The sequence below is a fragment of the Lissotriton helveticus genome, chromosome 1_2 (assembly GCF_964261635.1).
Source record: "Lissotriton helveticus chromosome 1_2, aLisHel1.1, whole genome shotgun sequence".
NCBI lineage: Eukaryota > Metazoa > Chordata > Amphibia > Caudata > Salamandridae > Lissotriton > Lissotriton helveticus.
Window position 1 is genome coordinate 404,531,744 of NC_136058.1, and position 26,414 is coordinate 404,558,157.

Here is a 26,414-nt window from a genome sequence, read left to right on the forward strand (position 1 = left end):
TAGCCAAGAATGGCAGATAAATTGAGCAGCATGAATAAATACAGTTGTCCAAGTTAAGTGGTGTTGTCAGAAGAGCAGATAAACTGATGGTGCCACATTGGAGGGTGGAGTTGATGGATTTGTTACATGAGGGACATGGTGCACTAACGGCGCGTGAATTTCACCAAGCAGCATACAGGGCCAAAGAAGTTTGCACTTTAGCTTTGCTTCTAACTTTATGGCATTCTTACAATGTTTCTGGGTAAGTTAATTTGTGGCACGTAGCACTAGTTTCCCTGTTGTCTGTGAAAACTGATCAAACTACAAGAGATACAGCAGATGATAAGCTACACGATGTGTGGCCGAAGGCAGCAGCTCTCAGACGCTGAACGCATTGAGCAACACCCGCCTGAAAGGTCAGACTTATTGTTTTCTTTAAAATTACTGATCTTTATACTCTAAACTCCAATAATTCCTTTCAGTTCTATATCTGTCTGATTCAGAAATATTCGATTGATTTTGATAAGAAAGGCCCATGTTCTCCATATGAAGGGGCTTAATTCCACAGGATGTATTGATAATGCAATTATGAGGGTATGCATGGATGGTAACTAAGATGGTGGGTTGATGAGTCAGCCCCTTGTAATACCTTTGACAGAACTGGAGTACAGCTGCCAGGGCCATCGAAACATTAGTAGTAATGTACTGACTCAAAAGCATATTTTGCTTAAATGTGAATTGGCAGTGTCCATTTCTGTAGAGGTACCATAGTGGGGAAAGGATTATGGGGGGGCACTGATCCAGCAAAGCCTCATTAAAAAGTTGGAACAGAGATATATTTAGATACCTCTTTGATGGCCTACTGTGTTGGAGTTCTGGACTTTTTTTTTTTACGTCCAGAGGTGTCAGGGACAACACCCGAAGACCCCGGAGTTCAACCTGTCTTGGTACACAAATAAACAGAAACACGGGCTTCTCGATGGTGGCGTCAAAGACCAAAGGTTTATTACTGCAGGGACACAGAAGTCACAGAAACTACACATGGGCAGTATCTAGGAGCCTGTTCGATTTGTACAGAGAGGGTTGTTCCTTATATACTAAATATTGGGCTTCAGGCAAATTCTTTACATGTTACCACAGTTCTAAACATTCGTGTCTTATACAATAAATATTTGGCGTTGCACAGGAATCGTCAACAGTATCTGATGTCAAAACATTACAAATGAGGGGTTCCCACTAGTCCATCATAATCCCATGTCAATTCTTCATTCAAGACCCGGACCGCCTCATCGTAAATTTCGTTACCACCCCCTACTAAAGGCCCAGAAGGAAAGGAGCAGAGCCAGGTGTGGAAGATAGAAAGACAGGATAAGAAATGTTTGTGGGTCGTAAATGGGCACGGTTACCAGCTTCGGCCGCCTAATCATGATCAGGCCAACGAACACAAGAACCAGTATAGCAGGACTGGCCTCAGGCTGGGGAGGCAGCTCTTGCCGAGTCATGCTGCCACAGCGTTGCTGGCCTAAGGTGCACGTGTCACTTGCAAGGTAAATCGCCGGCCAAAGCCTACGTGTCCTTTAATGAAAAGAGGTCATTGCGTGTCCATTGACTATGTGAGGGCAAGGAATACAAAATGGCTTCCGTGTTCTAAGATGGATGCCATGGGTAGATCACAAATGTGTTGGTAACAGGAGTGCTCTTGCTCGTAGCATAGCGAAAACACCAGGATATACTAAATGGATCATTTGCGGTTCACCGATACCAAAATTATGTATTTACGACAATGTTACAAACACGAGTAAAATCGTCACGGAACCTCAGACCCTCCTTTTGCCCTTACATAGGCAATTACTCAGTCTATATCAGAGTCAGAGTCCATTTCTATGCTCATTAGGTCAACGACATGTCGTTGCGTCATCATCCTGCCTCGTGCCTTTTCTCCTAATGCAGGTGGTTTTCTGAAACAGGTTGCAGCGCAGAGACTACACAGAGCGGGACCACACTGGATAATAAGACAGCACGAGAACAGAAATACTAGGATGACACCAATAACCATCAGAACCTTCCATCCCCACGCTGATACCAGAGTCCAAAACCACTCCATGAAGGACCAGTTTCCCTTATCTACACGTATAGAGTCGGAAATCTTGTGTAGCTTAGAGATTGCTTCATAGACTGTTGGAGCATTATTAGGAATAAAGACACAGCAGCTCGATTGGATCATTCTGCATACCCCACCTCGATCTGCAAGTATTACGTCTAGAACCATACGATTCTGCAACGTCATGAGACGATCCGCCTGAAGCTCAGCTGTTAAGTTACTAAGGGCACCTGCAGTTTCTGTAATAGTAGATTCAACTACCCGTGTTAGTTGGCGAAGATTTCTACTATTGGCCATAGGCCCCCAAAACGGAAGGAAACCTTTGAAAAAGTCTCCAGCTTCTTGACCAGCGGTATCTTCCTTGCTGAAGACACCTCTTGCTAATCTTGGTTTATGATAATCTGAAGAAGCAGTGTATGTCGGGGGTAACAATCGAGCAATATAACATGAACCTGAAAAGTCAGCAGGCAGCCATGTATATGCTCTGTCCTGACAAATGAAGTAGGTACCCCTAGCAGTCAGAAAGGCAGGGGAGGAGTTAGACGGAAATACGTAAGTCTCAACGCACTCACTCCTCCCTAGCTGAGCTCTCGGATTTCTCCCATTTCCTTGCAAACAGACCTGACCTCGGTGAGGCACGACCCAAACTGAAGTGGAGCTTTTACGCTTGCTTTCTCCCAAACTAAGGCGATACTCTGTAGAGTTCCAACTCAGATACACCAGTAATTCATCTCTAGGATAAGATGGAGTATTATTGACGTCTTTAATCATATCAATAAATCCCTGGACTAAAGCTTTGTTGGCTGAGTTGTATTTAGTGGACCGTGGTGGACGCGGAGGATAGGTCTCAAGGGCATATGAAAAAATGGTCTGAAAGGCCTGAAATGATCCATTATAGCTAAAAGGCAAGACTAGATAGGGAATGCCTTTATCCATAGTGTGAGGTATCAAGCCACACACCCAGCAGTTTGTAGTATTAACTATCAGTTGGTGTTGATGCAAGAGCTGTACAAATGTATTATTAATAAATTCTGAGCGTCGAGCTTGTTCGTGTTCAGGAAATGAGTGAAAAGAATGCATAGAAGAAACCGTAGAAGTAGTAGGATCAAGGGGAGGTACTGTAGTTACTGGCACAAAAATCAAATGTACGCCAAAGACGATTCCACCCACCAGCGTTATCAAAACAATTAAAAATGTAACTGCACATTGCATTAGAAAGCATTTGCTGTGTAGTATTCTGTACAGTCTATTTCTGCGAACATAAATTACATTTTCTCGTTGTAGCTCAGGAAGCTCCATCTTCTACGACCGTTCGCGACCACTGATGATGTGTACGTAGGTGAAAATGCCTCTATCAGCCCTGGGAGTTCCCAGAACTAACAGAAAGATCGACCTTGTGTCAGACCCCTGCAGATTCAACTAGGCACACAGCCACGACCCTACGGCTACCCAGACGGCAAGGCAATTTTAAAACAAAAAGAAACAATACAAAGTATTAGCAAACTTCCTGGCTGGAGGCAATGTATAGAAAATGCAAATCTGAAAATAGGCAGTTTTCTGCTTTATTTGTCCATATCGCGAGAACGTAAGTTGTATCTCAGTTTTGCAGGAGCTGTCTGATCTGGAAACAATGTATTTTCAGCTGGCGTTGCAATGTTCACGTTCGCAGATGGCAAATGTTCTTTTGGTGCAGAAGGCAAATGTTCAGGGTTCAAAAGAGCAGTTTCAGGAGGAGAGTCAGAATTTGGTGAATCCGTGATCAGTTCTGCATCGCTGAAAGGTATGAACCTGGGAACTCGTTCCGTTTCAGAGGCACCGATTCCTTTCTTTACCCAGTTGTCGTAAGGAAGTGGCAGAGGCACACGTTTAGCATGTGTCGTGTGGATCCAATGTTTCCTTCCGGCCACACGAATAGCAGTTCTCGTTGCTAACAGGACCTGGAAAGGGCCAATAAATCTGGGCTGAAGATTTTTCGTTCTTGCAAAATTTCGGATGACCACCTGATCACCCGGTTTCAGCTGATGGCCTGGACTCTCCGGTGGCTTTGGCAATGCGTCGAAAACCTGTTGGTGAATAAGACTCAATTTAGCAGTCAAGTCGAAAAGGTAATCAATTAACATTGGGTATTCCAGCTGCTTAAATTCTTTCGGTCTAGGTACCCCCCAAACATTTGCAGGACGACCGAAAACTATTTCGTAAGGACTAAGCCCTACTCTAGAATGTACAGTTGCTCTTGTTGATAGCAAAGCCAAAGGCAATGCGTCTGGCCAGGACAAACCCGTGGATGCTTGTATCTTAGCGAGTTTCAGTTTAAGGGTGCCATTGTAACCCTCGACTAAACCCGCGGACTGGGGATGATTCGCACTATGAAATTTTTGCCTAATCCCTAGGCCGGCACACACACTCTGCATAACTTTCCCTACGAACTCACTTCCGTTATCTGACCATACAATCCGTGGCATTCCGTATCGGGGGAAGTATTCTTTAAGAAGAATTTTGGCAGTGGATAAGGCAGTATTGTCCTTCAGTGGGTATGCTTCGATCCATCTGGAAAAAACACAAACTACCACTAGGACGTATTTCAGGTTATTACAACGGTCCATGTGAATAAAGTCTAGCTGGATCACTTCAAAAGGGCAGGAAGGAGGAGCGAAGTGACCTGCAGGTGTGGGGATTCCCTTGCCAGGATTATGCATCAAGCATACCATACAATTTCTCACCACTCTCTCTGCACACTTACTAATTCCGTCATTCTTCCAGACCGGAGCCAACATCTTACAAATCCCTTTTGAACTGATGTGCGCTGTTCCATGCGCCATCGTCACTACTGCAAGCACATACGCATCAGGCAACATCCAACGCTGTTGTTCCGACAAATCAATCCAACACCCACTCGAGTCCAATTTACCCGTGCTCTCTCTCCATGCACGTTTTTCCTCCTCAGTCGCCTCTTTCTGAATTTCCTTCACGCTTTCCACTGTGTCTTCACACATTCCAGACTCAGAAATCCATCTTGCAGACGTTGCAACATACATTCTACTCATCATATTTCTAGCTGTCTGTTTTGCGATCTCATCAGCAAAAGCATTCCCACGACCAACATCATCCGTGATTGCTTTATGAGCACTGCATTTCACAATCGCAACTTCAGTCGGTAAGGTTAGAGATTCCAACAAGTCATTAACTAGCTGACCATGTTGAATCTTAGTCCCATGGGACGTAATGAAACCTCTTTCTTTCCACAAACGGCCAAAACTATGGGCCACGCCGAACGCGTACTGACTATCTGTGAACACATTCACTCTCTTTCCCTTAGCTAAAACGCACGCTCTTGTTAGCGCGATCAATTCTGCAGCCTGGGCAGAATTCTGACTCACTCTTGCAGTCTCCACAATCGTACTCAAAGTCGTTACGGCATAGGCAGCAGTCACATCACCATTCTCCAATTTGAAGCAAGACCCATCAACATACAACGTGCCATCTGGATCTGACAACGGAGTATTTTTTAGATCGATTCGTCCTTTTGTTTCTTCCTCAGTTCTGAAACAACAGTCGTGTGGTTCGGAATCACTCGACTCTTGGCTAGTCGGCAACAATGTTGCTGGATTCAATACATTGCATCTTTTGATCTGAATATGACTAGCTAATAGTGTCAGTTCATAGCCTGATAATCTAGCACTGGTAAGGTGTTGCGTCTTGGTTCGGTTCATGAGTGTATCCACAGCATGAGGAACCATAACTACTAGCATGTTGTTCATTACTAAACCAGCAGATTGTCGAATGGAAGCTGCAGCTGCGGCTGTAGCTCTCAAGCAACTAGGCAACGCTTTAGCTACTGGATCTAATGTTGATGAAAAATACGCACAAGGGCGTTGTTTATCACCAAATTTCTGCGTCAAAACACTCAATGCACAACCTTCTCTCTCGTGGACATAGAGCGTAAATGGCTTACTGTAGTCGGGTGTACCCAATACAGGTGCTGAACACAGTGCATTTCGTAACTCAGAAAAACTCTGCTGACATTCAACAGACCATGGTACCGGACTCGGAACACCTTTCCTAGTCAATGCTACTAATGGTTTTGCTAAAAGAGAAAAATTTGGGATCCATTGCCTAAAATAGGAGGTAATACCCAAAAAGGCACGCACTTCTCTCTGCGTGCTAGGAACATTCATCTGTGTAATTGCTTTTATTCTCTCTGGGGTCAACTTCCTTCCCTCCTTTGACAAGAGATGACCTAGGTAGGTCACTTCTTGGCAGCAGTATTGCATTTTTGAAGGTGACACCTTGTGATTCAAATCTGACAAGTGATGCAATAAAGAAATCGTAGCTGTTTTGCAAGTTTCCTTGTCATCGGCAGCCACTAGAAGATCATCGACATACTGTACTAAAGCAGAACCACGAGGAAGTACGAAGGAATCTAACTGACTTTTTAATGCTTGACTGTAAATGGATGGGCTTTCACAATAACCTTGTGGAGCGCGTTTAAATCTAAAACTTCGTCCTCCTAGAGAAAAACCGAAAATATCTCTGCTTTCCTCGGCTATCGGAATGCTGAAAAAGGCATTTTTCAAGTCGACAACTGAAAACCATGCTGCTGTAGCGGGAATCAACGTTAACAATGCAGTAATGTCTGGTACCACAGGAAACTGTGGGATCACAATTTTATTAACCTCTCTAAGATCAATTACGAACCTATATACTGGAGGCTTTGTAGGGTCAGTTCGTTTCAAAATAGGCAGTACAGGACTATTACAGACATTACCTCTAGTCTCTTCTACAACATCTTTCTTGATCAGGTCTTGTACTATCAGTAGGAGCGCACGCTCACCTTCACTAGAGATTCTGTATTGTGGAATTCGTGGAAGTTTGACATTTGCTTTCAAAGTTACTACATAGGGTGGAATTTCCAATAGACCTACATCATTAGGACCAGTCGCCCAAAGAGTATCAGGGATTGAACGCAGCTCTGGTGGGAGCGCATCCATCGACAAGTACATCGGGGAGATGATTCTTTTACCCAACGTAAGCTGTACTCCCGCTGGAGAACAGTACAATGTCGCGTACAGGCGTTTTAACAAGTCTAAACCAAGCAGATTTTCGTTACAACCTGTCGTCAAAATCAGGGGTGCTTTCAATTGACGGGGTCCAACAGAAATAGACAAAGGACCAGAAACAGGGTTGTGAACAGGGGCGCCCGAAAAACCTACTGAAACGTTTGTTGAGCCAGACAAAGGTGCGCCAGGGAGTTTTGCAAGTATGATAGAACTTTTTGCTGCACCAGTATCCAACAGAAACGGTTCGACTATACCTGATGTTGCTACTGCGACATAAGGCCCACTCTGATCTACTGGTACTGATACTACTCCCTCTCTTTGTCCATGGCTGTCCTAGTATTCACTTTGCTGACCTTCCTCACTAGCTTCATAATAGTCTTCAACATGATACTGTGGAGACCTATTCTGTTGGGCAGATTGTCCTTTTCGCTGGTCGAAATAATTAGAGGGGCGATCACTTGTCTGTGGAGGCATAGCACCTCGTCCTCGACCTCTAGAGTTTTGCATAGAACTACCACGACCTCTCTGAGCTGCCGCATCATTATTTTGTGTTCGAACTGGACACTCACTTTTGTAATGACCTTCCTTTTTGCAATAAGCACATTGATTCCACTGGTATTGTGGCCTTTGAAAGTTATAATCCGTTCTTTGATATGACCCCTGCTGCATATTAGTTTGATTCATGCGAGGCGGATAAGCTTGTTGTAGAAGTACTTTAGTTTTTAAATCTTTCGTCTTTTTATCTGATTTTTCCTTCTCTTCTTTATCCCTATTTTCATAGTACTGAGCAGTCGCAAGTATTTGCGCAGTCGTAGAGACAGCCCACGCACTTTCAGAATTCTTTAATTTACTACTAAGTTCTGGCAACAGATTGTGCACAAATTTATCGACAAATAATCTCTGGCCTCCTTCTGTGCTCATATCCTGACCACTATGATCCACGAAAGTCTCCTCGAATCTTGTGAAAAAGTCGGAGACGCTTTCGTCTTTCTTTTGTTTGCACGCGGACAATTTGTCCCAGTTAACGCGCAATGCTGGCATCAAGGTTTTCATTAAATCGATTATTCTACCAGGCAAATTAGCAATTAAAGGTTCAGGTTTGGAACCACCTATTTGTTGACCATCCGCTGCAATTATAGCTGCCCAGTCACCACCTAGGGCAACTGGATGATTCTCTTTACGAATTTTAGCCCAAATTGGTTGCGGTACTACATTACCAAACAGCAGATCTATGTCAGTTAAATTTAATACACAAGCGTCAACTGTTTGAGCTAACTCTTTGTAGTACCCTGCAGGATTTTTACGCGGATCTGGCAAAGCCTGTTTTACTGCTAACACTTCAGCTCGCTTCCATGGAATATGTATCCATACTCTCTGGAATTGGGCCGGAGCGGCTGCAATGCCAAGCGGTGCATTAGCTTGCACAGCTTCGCGCCAAATTGGTGGAACCTCTCTCATTGGATATTGACGATTTCGTTTCGTACTACGTTTCTCTAACTCTCTCGGTGAAAGAAGGGATGAGTCGGATCTATAACTTAGAACCAGTTCCATCGCTTCTTTTATATTTTGTCCAACTATCATACCTGTAGCAAACTCTTTCTGAACATTAATTAATTCTCCTAGATTTGATTCAGGGTCATCCTCTTCCAATTCCTCACGTAGAAGGAAACACATTTCATCGAACACATATCGTTGTGTCGGTTCGTTCCATTGCATAAATGTATCTAATACATTTTGTACATTATATCTTCCAACTTTCGAAACCCATCTAAGAGCAGTGGAATCTAGTATTCCTCTTTCTTCAGTACTGGGAAGCTGACTACGTCTCTGCACAGAGTCAGAGGTAGGAGTCTTAATCAGAGTTTTATAGAAGGGAGATAGAATATTAGAGACAGAATCAGTGATTCTTCGACGAACAGAAAGCGGAGTCATAATATTAGCAGAGGCAGTGAATAGAGTAGCAGTTGGAACAGATAGATCAGGAACAGTAGGAGTAGCTGGAAAATTAGCTTGTGAAGTAGCAGGTGTGAGCGACACAGGCATAGGTAAAGAAGTCGGCAACCCTAGAAGAGGGGTTGTCGAAGGAACATTAATATTGACCACAGGAGGTACAGGAACTTGATTCAGGGGAGCGAGAACAGGGACACCAGGTTGTCCAGCAACCGGTAATTGAACATTCGGTATAGGTGGAGCCGTAGCACCTTGTGCATACGGTGGGGGTGATCGTAACAAGTAAGACAACAGGGGATCCTTTTCAGGGTCCTCTACTATCTTAGCCGTACTCGATGGTAAAGCAGGATAGCACTTGTCTATCGCTAAATTACGCTCTCTATCGGCCACCTCCATCGCTTTCTCGGACTCGTTGAGTTGCAGCTGCCTAGCAGACTGTTCTAAAGTCAACTCTTGCTCTTTCTGTTCTTTCTTCAACTTTTTAATTTCTCTCTGTTTAGATTCTTTTCGCCAATAACGGAAAGAATCAAACATTGCCGGCCGGGCTTTCTTCTTAAACAACCTTCTTTCTAGATTATCGAGAATTTCAGGTTCAAAACTACCATGTAGTGGCCAACTAAGGACACCATCTTTTTCTGTATAGCGGATCCATACCTCGTTATAAGAGATAGGGCCCACACCAAATTTGCAATATAGATCATAAAGGGGAGTTCCAATCGGAGGAACCAAACACGAGTCCTCCAACTGGGAATCACGGTTGCAACTAAAACAAGACAACATACAATTTTTCTGACTTACCATTTTATAATTCGGAACACAAGACAAACAAAACACAAAAAGATGCGCACTTGAACCGAGAACTTAGGCCTACCAGAACTGATAATTGTATCGATACCTGAACTGAACAGAATGATTATCGTAACTAGAATAACCAGTGATAACCTTACAGATCTGAACTGAACTGAGAACTAAAAGGATTATCCAAATAGGAGCAACCCTCACAAAATAACCAACTAGCAACCACTAAATACTTAACTGAGGCACTGAAGACGTCACCAAGGAGAAACCCGTCACGTTTCGCCGTACTGAGGACTGCACCTCGGGTCCAAGACAGGGCGACGGTCAAGGCAACGGACCACTGCAGCCGTCTGAACGGGAACCCTCGTGGAAGAGGACGTCGGGGCCACTTTTGCGATATGCCGGGATCGATGAAGTGGGGCGCCTCCCTCTGAAATCTTCAAACGAAGCTCCTCGAATTCTTCAGGCTTTTGGACAGGTACCGAATGACGTCGCCCCGAGTTGGGCGCCAAATGGAGTTCTGGACTTTTTTTTTTTACGTCCAGAGGTGTCAGGGACAACACCCGAAGACCCCGGAGTTCAACCTGTCTTGGTACACAAATAAACAGAAACACGGGCTTCTCGATGGTGGCGTCAAAGACCAAAGGTTTATTACTGCAGGGACACAGAAGTCACAGAAACTACACATGGGCAGTATCTAGGAGCCTGTTCGATTTGTACAGAGAGGGTTGTTCCTTATATACTAAATATTGGGCTTCAGGCAAATTCTTTACATGTTACCACAGTTCTAAACATTCGTGTCTTATACAATAAATATTTGGCGTTGCACAGGAATCGTCAACAGTATCTGATGTCAAAACATTACAAATGAGGGGTTCCCACTAGTCCATCATAATCCCATGTCAATTCTTCATTCAAGACCCGGACCGCCTCATCGTAAATTTCGTTACCACCCCCTACTAAAGGCCCAGAAGGAAAGGAGCAGAGCCAGGTGTGGAAGATAGAAAGACAGGATAAGAAATGTTTGTGGGTCGTAAATGGGCACGGTTACCAGCTTCGGCCGCCTAATCATGATCAGGCCAACGAACACAAGAACCAGTATAGCAGGACTGGCCTCAGGCTGGGGAGGCAGCTCTTGCCGAGTCATGCTGCCACAGCGTTGCTGGCCTAAGGTGCACGTGTCACTTGCAAGGTGAATCGCCGGCCAAAGCCTACGTGTCCTTTAATGAAAAGAGGTCATTGCGTGTCCATTGACTATGTGAGGGCAAGGAATACAAAATGGCTTCCGTGTTCTAAGATGGATGCCATGGGTAGATCACAAATGTGTTGGTAACAGGAGTGCTCTTGCTCGTAGCATAGCGAAAACACCAGGATATACTAAATGGATCATTTGCGGTTCACCGATACCAAAATTATGTATTTACGACAATGTTACAAACACGAGTAAAATCGTCACGGAACCTCAGAGTGGATACAAAGGTCACAAACAGAACAGACCAGCGACTAGGGATGCGGCCAGGTAATTGGAAAATAACTGCTGAGTTGCAAAGGAAAACAACAGCTTCATGCCATAATCAGACAGGGGGGGGTTGCTAGAAAAACAGTGAAAACACCACACAAAAAGATACTACACCAGCTTATACAAATAACGCTAAATGTAATAAACCATGACAAAAATTGAATTAGTAGAACTGGAGATATTGAACAGTGTTTAGAGTAAATGGCGCCAAAGGAGTAAAGTACTTGCTGAAGCTATCTGGTCACGGCAGATCGGGACACAGTAACATGTTCAGGCTGACCGCTACAGAGTGTGTGTCGGCTACAGGGACCCAGTTATGCTTGCTGAACAGAGTACCTTAAATCTACTTTGCGGAGCCTTCTGTGGATCCGCGTAGAACATGAGTCGTGCAGCTGAGGCGGTGCATCAGAACGGAGATGTGGCGTGCCTGCACTGTGAGGTCCTGTTGCGTCATCATCAATGACGGCTTGCAATGCGAAGTCCAAGTCGGAGATGTGCTGCACAGTTGGTGAGCTGTATCAGTTCAGAGGAGCTGTGGGGCTGCAATGCGGAGTCCATCGCTGAGGCTGCCGTCGGTGGGGGATGTGAGGGCCTGTGTAGGGGATGTGTCACACAGCAGCAGTTCTGATGCAGTCTCGGGCTTCGATGCAGTTTTTTTGCAGCGGTTCCGATCCATGTAGTGCAGTGATGGGTTGGCTCCGCTTGGGTTTGAGCCGCACAGCAGAGATGTGTTGGTTCTTCTGGATCCACAGAGGCTAGCAGAGTACCTTAGGCCCACTTTGAAGTGTCCTGGACTTGGTTGACAGAACTTGGAAGGAAAGAATTGCAGATGGTAGAGTCCAAGTGCAGATGCAAGGTTGGGTTGTTGAAAGCATGTTATGTCCCCGAGGCTTCAGTTCAGGAGGACAGACAACCAGCCGTTGGAGTCACTCTGGGTTCTGGGTTCAAGGAATGCAGGTCCAGTCCTTCTTACTCAGGCGAGAGGGCAGTAGGCAACAGGTCTGCACAGAAATGCAGGAGTCCAGCAGAGAGGCAGACCTTCAGTAGCACAGCAGCCCTTCTTCCTGGCACAGTATCCACAGGTCCAGAAGCATACTGAAGGAGTGGTATTGTAGTGTAGTTCCTATCATCCCAATAGGCTCTGCGCATTGGAATAATACCTACAGCAGTAAAGGCCTAGACCAGACGTTAACTAGGTCTACTACTGTCGATACTAGACTTAAAGTTTTGGGTTTGCCAGCTTAGCTCAGAGTTCACTAGAAACTTTCTCGAATGTTCAAGGAGGACTTAACTTCCCTGATTAGACAAGAAGGGATTTAGTTTCTGACAACCATAGAACATGACAACTTTGCTCTCCCCTAATCAAGAGTAAATCTCGAGAGTCGTGTGAACAAAAGGCAAATTATTTTACTCAGTCAGTACGTGCATTCTTAGTCTCATCAGAATGTAGAGAAAAGGAAGAGACGGGCGTGTTCAATAAAAAGGTGTTATTTATTGATCAGTCTCTTTTCTCATACATGAGAAATGGATCGATATTATTGCAATACTTATAGCTAAGTAAAGTGCATACATTAAAAGCAGAAGTATAAAATAATACTGTAAAAACATTGATATGGTTTCTAAGCCATATGATGTTTAAAATGAATTAAATATATTACATACACATATACATTTGACTAAACGTACTCAACTGGTGTTTCTAAATACGCCTACCCCGTGTACCTGACCTAAGCCTAATACGTGGGCGGGAATAGAAAGTTACAGTTTAAGTTAAGTTTGTTTTTGCCAAGTGAATAACTAAAGAATTCTCTGTGAGGGGTTATTCAGTTCTGTACCTGGAAGTTTAGGATGAATGAGGAATGGTATCTCTTTCTCTGGTCTCGATATTCCAGGCTGCCTGCGAGGGCTACCCGGAAGCGCCGGTGCTGGGTCTCTCGGCAGGAGAAAGCAGCTTCTCTCAGCGCGTCAGAAAGGCGGGGCTGCTGCCAGCGGGGTCTGCTCTGCTCTGGGCTTCGGCAAGTATGGCTGCTCCGTCTCGTCACCACGCGTGTGTTTGCATAGGGCAAGATCGGTAATATTTATACCTTTAAGGTGCCGAGATTGACGTAAGGATGGACATAGATACGTCAATAAGGATGTCATACGACTTGCTCGTTAGCACATTCTTTTACTGAAGTTCTCGGTGAAATCAAAACAATGGCCGCACGGTTTTTCCAGGTTGTCATAGGTTTGATTTGTTATGAGAACTCTGTATGCCTTATCAGGGGCTGGAGGAATATCGCTTGTCTAATTAGATCGCAAGCGTTATGACCTAATCAGATAACACGTTCCTGTGCCGTAGTGTGACTGCGTCAGATAACGGTATCTGCATCATGGGGGTTTTCTGCCTCATGGGCTGACTGCTAGTTAACTTGTTGGTTTGTTTAACTAGAATAGGGTCAGGAATAGGGGGATCGATTCAGAACCTATAGGAATACATGACACCCACTCCACGCTAACTATGGACATATTTACTAATCTAGGCATAGTATAACTTAGTACAACATACTATAGAGTAGTGTGTATACCTTACCACCCCAAAATACATAAATGCATTTCGAAATTTTCAAATATACGGAAAATTGCAGTCATATATATTGTATGCACTCAAGCTATGAATTAAATGCTAAAGTAATCACGCATTTGTATACATTATTGCTTATTTGGTATATGAGAAATTACACATGAAATGGCTTCTTAAATACAGAAAAAGTTTCGAGACCATTCCATCACAGAATAAAATATATGTGAACATACCAGCGGGCAGCTAATGTCTATAAAGTATCTAAAAATAGAAATCTTAGTTCTCTAGGAATAGTTTCTTACTTTAAGCAGAAGATAGTGTCCCGAAAAATTTATAAAAATTAATTTGGGGCTGCTAAAAAATTGCTGTCCGTGAACTGGAGGTAAAATTTGTTCATGTGACTTTATTTTTAAAGTTGAAGGCCGAATTCAGGGAACGCCGAGTGCGAGCTTGCTCAAAAGTCTCTATTTCTGTTCGGGTGAGAACATCATATCATTCAGGCTTTCGAAAAAACTGTCAACAGCTTCATGGGAAAGTTCCACTAACTCGGAAATAGGTGTAACCATGCATTCGTGCGCATGATTGTCTCCATTGACATTCTGATTCGCATTGCTGACAGAAGGTCGTACCTGATCGATGCTGCTTTCATCTTGAACTTCACTACCCCTCAATCGTAGTGGTGAAGCTTCCACGAATGCCGTCATCAGGATTGGCAGCCTTTGAGAGCAGCACAAAGCATGAACCTTTATCGGGCTCAACAATGTTTCTGCATCCATTGGCGCATCCGATTGTAGCGTCAGACAGGTGTCTAACACGCATTCTTCTCCGCATAGCAGACACCTTAATACAGGTAAAACACATCTTTGCCACATTGGTCGAAATGATAGAAACCAAGTCATGTTCAGGTCTCTAAGCCGGGAGAGTCCCAGGATTTTTGATATCCGGTCCCGGTATCCAATGGCTAGGATTGTTTCTTCCATTGTCGCGAGAGTTTGGTCTGTGACATGGGTTGCCATAACGAAAAATAAGGACTAAGAATAGGATTCCTGCAATTAGTCCCAAGATCAGGGGAAGTCCGCCAAAAATCGAATGGACGAAATCTGGAAAAATACCCAGTATGGCTTTGAATGGTGTTAATGCCATCGAAAATACTGTCTTAAATACCCCTGAGATCCCATTGGTATCAGAAATATTTAAGATTTCGTTCAGGATTTCCGCGAAATGTACGGGGGAATTAGTTGATAATAATGTATGTATCTCTGCAGTCGTCCTTGCGACTTGTAGATCATACGTTTCTTTTGATGACGTGAGCCTTGTAGGCGTCTGAAGAAGCACTGTTTTCATTCTGCTTAAAGTATCTATTCGAATAGAAGTAATTTTCAAATTGGGCCATGCCCTTGCCTCCCTGTCTGGAAAGGAGCTGGGAAACAATGAGCGTCCACAGCACTTGACCTTCGCAGTCGTAGTTACGAGATAAGGAGTCCCGGGCATAAGACTACAACATCTGCGGTCTACAATTAGAATGTAACTCCCATTATAGAGTCTTTGAAAGAATGGTTCTATCTCAGTTGCAGGTGCGCCTTGCTGGTGACATGAAAGGTTGTATGAATTCCCTTCGCAGGCTCCATGCAAACTAATTCCGTTACACAGAAGCGTGCCACTTAGTGACATCGCACAATTGTTGCCACTAAGAAACACTTTCTGTCCTTTATTACTGACACATGCATGTGAATAGGGCAAGTTCCAAGTTGTTTTAAGGTACCCCTTTCCCAATTTCTCGTACATGCCAGCCTGTATATATTTTTGGCAGTATTGAAACCTGAAGGTTGATATTGGAATATTTATTATCCCATGTATTATCCATTCACTGACAGGTCGTTCTGACATTGTCACTGGTAATCTTTCAAGTTTTTCAATGCTCAAGATTGTATAATCAGCACCCTTTTGTGCCATACTGATTTGTCTATCAGTAAGGTTAAAGATTTGGAATAGTGACGTTGTGTTAATTAAACGCCAAGGCACATAGCCTGAACGCAGATTTTGTAACGTCCAGCCAAGCTGTACAATAGAACGCAATTGTGACTGACCGTGTTGTAGCAACAGTAAGTCTTGCGATAATATATCGATTGCTGAAGACACAATGCTGTCCAAAGAAAAAATTCTGGAGGACAGAGTCATTAACCCATTGTCCACTACAGAAAGTGATTTTTCCAAATTAATACGGTCAATTTCCCGTATTCTCTCTGCTGTTTCAATTTGAGTAACCTTCCAGGCCTCGTTGTATGCTGCATATACAGAGGCTGCTATGAAACGTTTTTGACGCTGTTTGCGTGGTCCCATTATGAAATCACGCAAGTCAGCACCATCAGTAAGTAAAGTTAGGTGTTGCTTAATTTCTGCCAGTGTGGAGGTTTGTAGCCATTGAAGGCATAATTTGCCCACACTGTAGGTTGTTATTATCCCTGGGTGATGTCTTTGGGGATATCTAGGGTCTGGCCTGGTCATTTTGAACCCCTGTGTTTTGTTCAGGAATCTGTCTTGACAATTATTAGTATCTGTGGGCCAGATCAACCACTGTTTCCAATCAGGATGTGTTCTGTTTTGGTTTAATATATGGTTTACGTCTATCTCTTCATCTGTATCAGAGTTATTGCTAAACATTGTTGGCTTTGGAATAGACGGTTTATTTAGGTCTTTGATTTTGGCTAAGCCAAGACAGGTGGTTTGTTGAACAGTGTCATTTAAAAATATAATTTGTTCCGGGATCATGCAGGCTCTAAACAGTGATTCTATACCCTGTACTTGCCATTCTTTTGTACCCCAAACACTTTTCAATTCAACATTTTTGTCCCAATAATCAAAACCAAAGGTATTCATTTTTTCAAAAAATGAGTCTGAATATATCAATTTTGTGTTGGTTATCATGGTTTTCATCCCTGTCTTGTTCGACAATTTAAAATAAAATGTTTCAGCATTACTTGTGTTAAAACCTGAAAAGTATGAATATTTGTCATAAACGGTTCTTGAGCTCCCTTTTGGAGGTGTAGCACAATGTTCCCATTGATTATAATTTAAAACATTTCTAGGTTGTGCAGATTTATGTAGAAAATGGTTACCATAGTGGTTATAGCAATACATACTATCATAATTTGTAGAACCCTGCAAATAATCATGTTTGGTAAATTTAGCAGACATTACTAAATCAGACATCATATTATTAATGCTTTCGAAGTCCCAATCATCAGCAAATGAGTTCGGTTTCACAAAGTCACTCAAGGAGATCTTAATTTGGTGTGGATATTTCAGGATCTCGACCGGACCATAAATTTCATAGTCAGTGTTGTCCCAGGCTACCCCACCCGGTATCGGATTGGCTGTGAAGTTGGCTGAAGAAAGTTCTCTTTTCTCGACGTGTGAAGATGTGTGTGGTTTGAGGATCCAGTTGATTTTCTGACTTGCTGTGTCCATTTTAGCATATTTTCCCTCAATGAAGCGTCCCAAAGTTAGTACCATGATGAGCCAAAGTATGAGGATAAATGCACCAAAACCCACCCAAAATTCAATCCATGGAGAAATCAGATATGTTTCTTTTAGTTGTTTCAAAAGTTCCTTAGCTTTATCTTTAAAGGTTTTTGATGATGGCTGTGTCTTTGATTCACTGAAGCCTTCAGAGGAATCATCGAAGTTTATGAAGTAACCGGATGCAGTTCTGTCAATTGTTCCAATTGCTTCAGGATTACTGTTTCTAGCATTTTCACTTGGTACTTCATTGTAGATTGGTGTGTCTCTGCTAAATGTTTTTATTTGGGTTTTCAGAGGTCTGAGTTCTATTGCATTGTTGCATAGTCCTTGTTGTTCTTCTGTAGGCGTTTCGAATGTGATGAGCCTCTTTGTTAGGACCTCTGTACTGGTAGCAAACCTTGGTGTTCTGCTACTTATTGGGAGTCCACTTGGCCTACTGTTTGTTATCGGCCACATGATTGTGGTTTTACCAGGTCGATGGATACAACTCGGTTCTCCTTTTTACCAGCAAGTGGCGGTAGTACTACTGATCTTGTCCCGTTGACAGACAAGACAGGAACTGCTTTTCTGTAAGAAGGCCCAAATTCCTTCTTTACCGCGATCTTTTCTCTGACTAGATCCCCGACTTTTGGAATCCAGACAGGTCTTGCTGGGACAGGTGGTGGTTCTTCAGTGGTTGTTGGCTGTTGTTTCAACTTTATGTTGCTCAGGTCTTTTCTTGTTTTGTTTAAGTCCTGCAAAATAGCCAAACGGTCTTTGATATCAAAGCTTTTTTCTTTTACCACTGAAGTCTGACTATCAAGGTCAGAGATCAACATCCTAGTTCCAAATAATAATTCGTACGGACTGAATCCCTTCAGAGAATTTCTTGGCAGGTTATTTAGACTACGTTGGACACTTATTAGATGTTTGACCCACCCAGCTCCCGAACCTAATACCTTTGCCGTTATAGATTGCTTTATGTCACGGTTTTTTCTTTCAACAATTCCGTTCCCCTCAGGGTGAAAAGGACAAGAGTACCGCAAATTCACACCCATTCCGACCATGGCCTCCTTATAAGCTCTAGAGCTAAAAGCAGGACCGTGGTCTGAATGCAGCATGCCAATTGCGTATGTGCCGATAAAGACTCGCAAATCTTTTATAACAGTTCTGGCGTCAGCCGTTCGCTGGGGCCACATCCATATGAATCTCGTGCATGAATCCACTGCGACCAAGATATATTTATAGTTACCATCCCTTTGTAAGGGACCACAGTGGTCTAGGTAAACACAGGCTAATGGTTTATCCGAGATTAGAAGGGGCGTCTGAGCTGGACGTCTCACCGTTGATACTTTCATTTTTTGACATATCTCACATTCTAGAACATAGTTCCTTGTTTGTCTTCTCATTTGTGGCCACCAGTATCTCTGTTTTGATAATGATACTGTGGCTGAGACGCCAGCATGTATAGAAGCAAGCCCTTCGTGTGCCGCTATAATGAGTCCTAACCTATGTTCCATGTTTGGAATTGCCCTATCCCCCACTCCAGGGATTCGAGCAAAAGGAACATTGTTTGTATCAGTTATGTATGAGTATTTTACTGGAAAGCCTTTCGGGAGTGTTTCTATCGAATCCTTTTCTGAAGCGCTGACAGCTTGTAATATTTCGCTGTCTATTTTTGTTTTTGACCGGGTGATGGCTGCTACGGAAGCCGTTTGCACAGCTGCCTTCGCGGCCTCATCAGCCAATGAATTCCCTGCAACGTGAACGCCATCACGTTGATGACTCAGTGTATGTATCACGTGAGTCTTTGGTAGTTCTTTCTGTAAAAGAGCTATTTGTTCCCAGAGCAGTTTCTGCTTTATTGGTGCATCATTGGCATCTTTGTAACCGTTTTGAATCCATGTCTGCAAATCCTTGTTGTATGATTTGACGCAGTAATATGAATCTGACACTATAAGTGTCGGGAATTCGCGATCTGCATTATCTAGCGCCATTTTCAATGCTATTATTTCAGTTTGTTGTTCTGAATTAGTTTCAACTGAGTGTGTTTTTGTTAATAGAGGTCTTAGTTTACCTCCGCGCCACACTTCTTTTGTAATCCCACATGTGGGGTTGTATGCTTGTTCTCCCCAAACGGGGGGTTGAGCATGTCCGTCTGTATAGATTACACAGGCGTAATGTCGTAAGGGCAGAATGTCGATTGGCAGAGGGAATGTTCTTTCATATTCTAGATTTTTTAATTCTTCTAGTTCTGGATCAAAGTAATAGTATACTTTGTCCGTTGTGATTGAATTCACCCATTGCATCCATTCTGGATCCAATGTTGTTGTTGGTAAATTACACGGTGTTGTTAGTGCCTCAAAGGCTGATTCTGCTGTTCTGACTGTGATATGTCTTCCGTCAGCTTGATCTTTTTCTCTAGCTATTGCGGTTTGAACTGCATGAACAATTTTTTCTTTGTTGCTGAATTTCTGTTCAGCTTCTGTGTACAAGTGTGATTTGAATGCAATTGGTACCTTTTCTCCCTCATTAGAGGTCAGGTATGTGAATCCGCATCTTCCTGGGATGACTCGAATCACAAGATTGCGTGTATTGTCACGTGTTTCTAATTTTGTTTTAATTAGCATGTCTGTTTGTAAAGATCTCAAAATTTCTGTGTGTATTTGAGTCCAATTGGATCTTTTAAAATCTGGTTTTATCAGATCATAAAGGGGTTTGACCCTTTCTGCGTAATTTGCAATGTATGTTCTTCCGAAATTTAGGAAGCCTAGAATTGACTGAAGATTTTTTAGTGTTCTAGGTGCTTGGATTACGGCGCATTTCTCTAGGAAATTGTCAGCCAGGCTTTTGCCTTCACTTGATAATTCATATCCTAAGAACAGGACTGTCAGATGGGCAATTCTAGACTTTTTAAAGTTGAATTTATAACCCTCTGCCGCAAACCCAAGTATTATGGTGTTCACTCTTTTCAAGTGAGTCTCCAAGTCATCATCTGTTAAGTAAATCTCGTCGACATAAGATAATGCTTCATCATCATATAGTTGTAGTAATTCTGTTACTCTTGCTGAGAATACCCCCGGGCTGTTCTTGTACCCCTGGGCTAACCGACAGAATTGTTTTTGAGTGCCATTTATTGAGAATGCAGTTAAATATCTGCTCTCTGGTGCTATGTTTTGACAAAAGAATCCATTAGAGATGTCTAAGGTTGTTTTGTATTTTTTGCGCACTATGTTATTCATTAGTGCAGCACTGTGTGAGTTTTGCACTGCAAAAGTTTTGCAACATGTGTTAAGGTGTCGGTAATCCAAAACTAGACGGTATGAATTGTCTGGTTTGGAGACCGGAAACAAAGGATTGTTCATTTGTGAGGTGCAAGTTTCAATCACCCCCTGGTATTCTAGCTGATCTAGTATTTCATTTACCTGTTTTTTAGCTTCTTGCTTAATTGGGTACTGCCTTTGTGCAGTAGGTTGTGATTTTAACTGGATTTTGTGAGGAGGAGAGTCCTCATCCCATCCTACATGATTTTTATATAAAGCAGGAGCTAGAGCTACTGCCCACCTCCTAGCAAGTGTATATTTTTTATGAATCGGGATATGATTCGAGAAGGCAGGCATAATTATTTCTTCGCCATGAGGGCACTCCCTAACAAACTCTGGTGGCCAGTCTTTTTCAGCTAGAAGTATATCATAGCCCTCGGAGAGATTATCCCAAAATAGTCCCCTTATTTTCCTAGTCTTATCTCCCTCTATACGTAGTGTTATTTCGTATATCTTGTGAGGTTTGCTAACCCTGGTGTCTGCAGTTTCCACTTGAAGATATTCATTCGTGTCCACTGTCTCCAGATGATTCATAAGGACTTTGCGAGCTATGCTCACTTCTGCTGCGCTGTCCAGCATTGTCTGAGCCCACTCTCTGTTTTTCAGTTGTGTCCTCAGTATTCTCGGCATTGTTAACTACCTTGATACTGGCTACCTTCTTTTTTGGAAATTGTAATTTCTTTTTTAGCTGAGCAGGTTCCTTGTCTTTGGACTTGGCGTGCTCTTCTCTTTGTTCTGATCGTCCTCTTCTTTCCGATTTCTGCGAGGAAGTCTGAAAAGATTGAGAGGGACGTGTATCAATGTCTTGATATCTATCAGGCTTTTTTATATTATCCCTATTTCTAAGGTTATATCTTTTCCCAGAGGGGTCACTCTGGGGTGACCTTTGTCTTTGGTTTGGAGATTTTTCTCTTCGCCTAGGAGACCTTCCCCTGGACTGGAATTTCTTTTCTTTAGGATTGGATTGTTTGTTTCCATCCCAGTTCTTTTTTGGTGAATTATTATTAAAAAATATTTTTTCAGGACTTTCAGTCAGTTGCGGTTTTACTGGTATTCCACCTAAACTATCTCTACCTAGTTCCTCATAGGATTTTTCTATGATTCTGGCAATTTCAGCTGGTTGGTCTGCTATATCTGTCTCTTTTAACCTCTGGCGGATCGCCACGTTTGCTGCTTCTCCCTTTATGTTGGCTAATAATATAGCCGAGACCTGCTTGAAGTCTTTTAGTAATTTCATACCAAGAGTTAAAGCGGGTTCTGGACCGTATTCGTCTTGAATTTGTTTTAGCACATCTGGTATTACCGAAATGGATGGAACACCGTGCGTTTTTGTGTAGATAGAAGCGAAGACTGTACCCCAAGTGTCACAGTCCTCTATGTGTGGTGCGATTCCCATTGGGAGACATATAGTCAGAATCCTGTGTTTTTCTAGCGGGGTGGTGTCAGGAAACACCGCCTCTATTTGGGTGATTTTTTGTGCCAACCAGAATGGTATTTGTTCCCGTTTAGCCGGTACTTTACCTAGGCAGGATTGGATGTTCTGTGGTGTAATTTTATTTGTGTTCCCCTGGTGAGGGGTCAGCTGTGGGAGTTTAATCGCTGGCTGAATTGTTGAAGTCCGCATCACATACTGGACTAATTGTCTATGAATTTTTATTAATTGTTTTAGCTGTGTTAACAGCTGTGGTGCAGGCATCTCGTTGATGTCTGGATGTGGTGTGTATCCGGCTAGGACCGGCCACGTTGCTCCTGGTCTACCTAAAGGACCGAGCCTGGTGATGTGATTATTGTGTTTTAGGGCGCCATCAAATAAGAGCAAATGCTCTTGGAATTTGAGTGGTACTTCCACCTCCTCAAAAGGAGTGTACATTTCAGGAGGTTCCTCTATTTTGTAATAGTGGAAGTACTTTGTTACAGCATTTGCTGCTGGAAAATGTATCCATGAATAGTATACCTCTGTCTGCCGATATTCGTGTGCCTCAATTACGAATATGACTGTGCCACCTCTTGGTGTCAGTCCATTTTCTATAAGTTTTAGGGTTATAGATCTCCTTTTAATGACCGGGATGAGTATTATATCCTCGTCTGCTGCTTGCATGGTAGCATCAGCTGCTGCGAGTTCAGTTGCTAATCTAACTGCCTCTCTTTCGTCATCACTTTCTGACATTTTACTGTTAGGAAGGTTATTTTGTTTGTTTGCAGATCAGGTTTCTTATGGAAACAGAGATTAGATGCACAATATTTTGGAACAGTGTATCCTTCAACGTTGACTATACCAAGAACCATACATAGGAGTTCCCTCCTGCGAGGTTTTGGAGGATATTACCTTTCACCCACTCCAGACGTCTTTGGAGTATAATGGGAAAAGGGGTCTGAGTGAGAAAGCACGACTGAGTTACTCTAAATGTCTTACGTTAGTTTTATCGCCCTTTCCAAACGCGTTGGGCGCCATGTAGTGTAGTTCCTATCATCCCAATAGGCTCTGCGCATTGGAATAATACCTACAGCAGTAAAGGCCTAGACCAGACGTTAACTAGGTCTACTACTGTCGATACTAGACTTAAAGTTTTGGGTTTGCCAGCTTAGCTCAGAGTTCACTAGAAACTTTCTCGAATGTTCAAGGAGGACTTAACTTCCCTGATTAGACAAGAAGGGATTTAGTTTCTGACAACCATAGAACATGACAACTTTGCTCTCCCCTAATCAAGAGTAAATCTCGAGAGTCGTGTGAACAAAAGGCAAATTATTTTACTCAGTCAGTACGTGCATTCTTAGTCTCATCAGAATGTAGAGAAAAGGAAGAGACGGGCGTGTTCAATAAAAAGGTGTTATTTATTGATCAGTCTCTTTTCTCATACATGAGAAATGGATCGATATTATTGCAATACTTATAGCTAAGTAAAGTGCATACATTAAAAGCAGAAGTATAAAATAATACTGTAAAAACATTGATATGGTTTCTAAGCCATATGATGTTTAAAATGAATTAAATATATTACATACACATATACATTTGACTAAACGTACTCAACTGGTGTTTCTAAATACGCCTACCCCGTGTACCTGACCTAAGCCTAATACGTGGGCGGCAATAGAAAGTTACAGTTTAAGTTAAGTTTGTTTTTGCCAAGTGAATAACTAAAGAATTCTCTGCGAGGGGTTATTCAGTTCTGTACCTGGAACTTTAGGATGAATGAGGAATGGTATCTCTTTCTCTGGTCTCGATATTCCAGGCTGCCTGCGAGGGCTACCCGGAAGCACCGGTGCTGGGTCTCTCGGCAGGAGAAAGCAGCTTCTCTCAGCGCGTCAGAAAGGCGGGGCTGCTGCCAGCGGGGTCTGCTCTGCTCTGGGCTTCGGCAAGTATGGCTGCTCCGTCTCGTCACCACGCGTGTGTTTGCATAGGGCAAGATCGGTAATATTTATACCTTTAAGGTGCCGAGATTGACGTAAGGATGGACATAGATACGTCAATAAGGATGTCATACGACTTGCTCGTTAGCACATTCTTTTACTGAAGTTCTCGGTGAAATCAAAACAATGGCCGCACGGTTTTTCCAGGTTGTCATAGGTTTGATTTGTTATAAGAACTCCGTATGCCTTATCAGGGGCTGGAGGAATATCGCTTGTCTAATTAGATCGCAAGCGTTATGACCTAATCAGATAACACGTTCCTGTGCCGTAGTGTGACTGCGTCAGATAACGGTATCTGCATCATGGGGGTTTTCTGCCTCATGGGCTGACTGCTAGTTAACTTGTTGGTTTGTTTAACTAGAATAGGGTCAGGAATAGGGGGATCGATTCAGAACCTATAGGAATACATGACAGTATCAGAGATGGTTCTTTTATACACAGGTATGCCTTTGAAGTGGGAAGAAGTTTCATGACGCATGCCCTTGAAGTACACAGGGGCCCTGTTTTTCCAACTGTGGCTCCACACTAAACTTTAGGGAGTATGCAGACCTTTGTGTGCACACACGATACAACCTATTCAGGTGTAAGTGAGGCTGGGCCCAGCTGCTTCCTCCCATCCTGCTAGTGATGGCCCATCCAGTCACACGTTTGCTCCCATTATTTGTGACTGGCTAGGAGGAATACAGAAAGCCCCACTGCCAACTTCACCCAGTCATGTGACCAGAGACAGGTTGCAGGCACCAAATGGCTAGGGCAGGAAAATGCAAACTTTCTATAAAGTGATAAAGCTATTCTGTTGCGTGGCGCAATTCCTTAGTGTGAAAAGATGGTGTCTAGAATATATCACCAATGTATGCAGATCAATATATGGTCTAAAAAATTATTTAAACAATATAAACAACATAGATCGAATGTGGCCCTATATTAAACCAATATTTAACACACCCATGGTACAATCAATAAAAAATATAGCCAACGCACAGAATAACTTTTAAATATTGTGTATATTCCAAATCATATACTCAAATAACATACACAATTTTCTTCATATATGGCTGTCACGGACACACAAATATCGAACAATGTGACTGATGATACAACATGCAAAAATGCTTGATACAACACAACACAAAAAAATACACATGATACAAATAAGGAAATGTCTATCCTTATTGTGTCAACTGGCTCAACATACACCCTATCTCATCATTCATTTCATTAGCGATGGTTGACCACGATCATGGACCAATAAGATGTCGTCGATGTTTCGACCCTGGTGTGTTAGTGTATACAAATCACAGCAGGTTTTCCTCAGGACTAGTAAATTAACTAAAGCCTGTACGGGAGAAACAAAGCCTTATTCAGGAATGGTGTGTGTTATCCAATAAAATTAATTCAAAAACATATGGAGGACTCCAAATTGACACACCTAGCTGTAACCAGATTATGTGGGAACAGGGTTCCTCCAGGATAGGCTGGAGCCCATAGCAAGGCATCAACCAGTATTGAGACTGATATCTGTCACCTAGGGAAATTATTCTAAAAAGCAGAGATCCCTGTGGGATAAAATGTATTATCATGAATACTTGGTTTATAATGCGCAAGGAAATGCGTCTGAGACATATTGGGACATAAAACGCTCACCGTTTGAGAGCGCAAGAAACCTCTGTTGCCGATATCTACTACATGGTAATTCTTCCTCCTTACACGATAGTGACTCCACTGGCCCTCACTGGGACCTAATCTGAGTACCTTTCGGTCTCTGTAATCTTGATTTTAATACTGTTTTAAACAAAGTGGTGGTGTGCTCCTAATCAATAAAACACTTAATATGTCAATATACAGTTGCCTGGGAAAGGGGGAAGCCTTTATCCAAGTGCAAACAGTTTTCTGAACATTTGCCAAAGATCACACACTGTAGTTAAGTTGAGCAATATTAGAAGTTTGGTGCTTACATTTTACGGCTGCTAACCTAGCCAACAGATTATAACTTCACTAGCATGATGTATTGTATGCCAACACTAGGTCAACATCTGGAAAGTTTACCTCAGATATACCACTAATTAAGAAATGAAAAAAGGATTGAGACCCTTTTAATGCAGGGCATAAAATGGTCTTCTTAACAGTGGTCGCAGAGAACTTGAGGAGGGAGTGTGGCGAGTCTGAATGTGCCCTGTTCCTCTTCTGGCCTGATTTTGACAGATCAACAAGG

General features: G+C 42.8%; 1 protein-coding gene across 1 annotated transcript in view; it reads right to left on the reverse strand.

The window, feature by feature from the left end:
- Positions 1 to 26,414, reverse strand: part of LOC144807968 (uncharacterized) — a 47,539-nt gene that overhangs the window by 3,585 nt on the left and 17,540 nt on the right. The gene's annotated exons all lie outside the window — the stretch shown is intronic.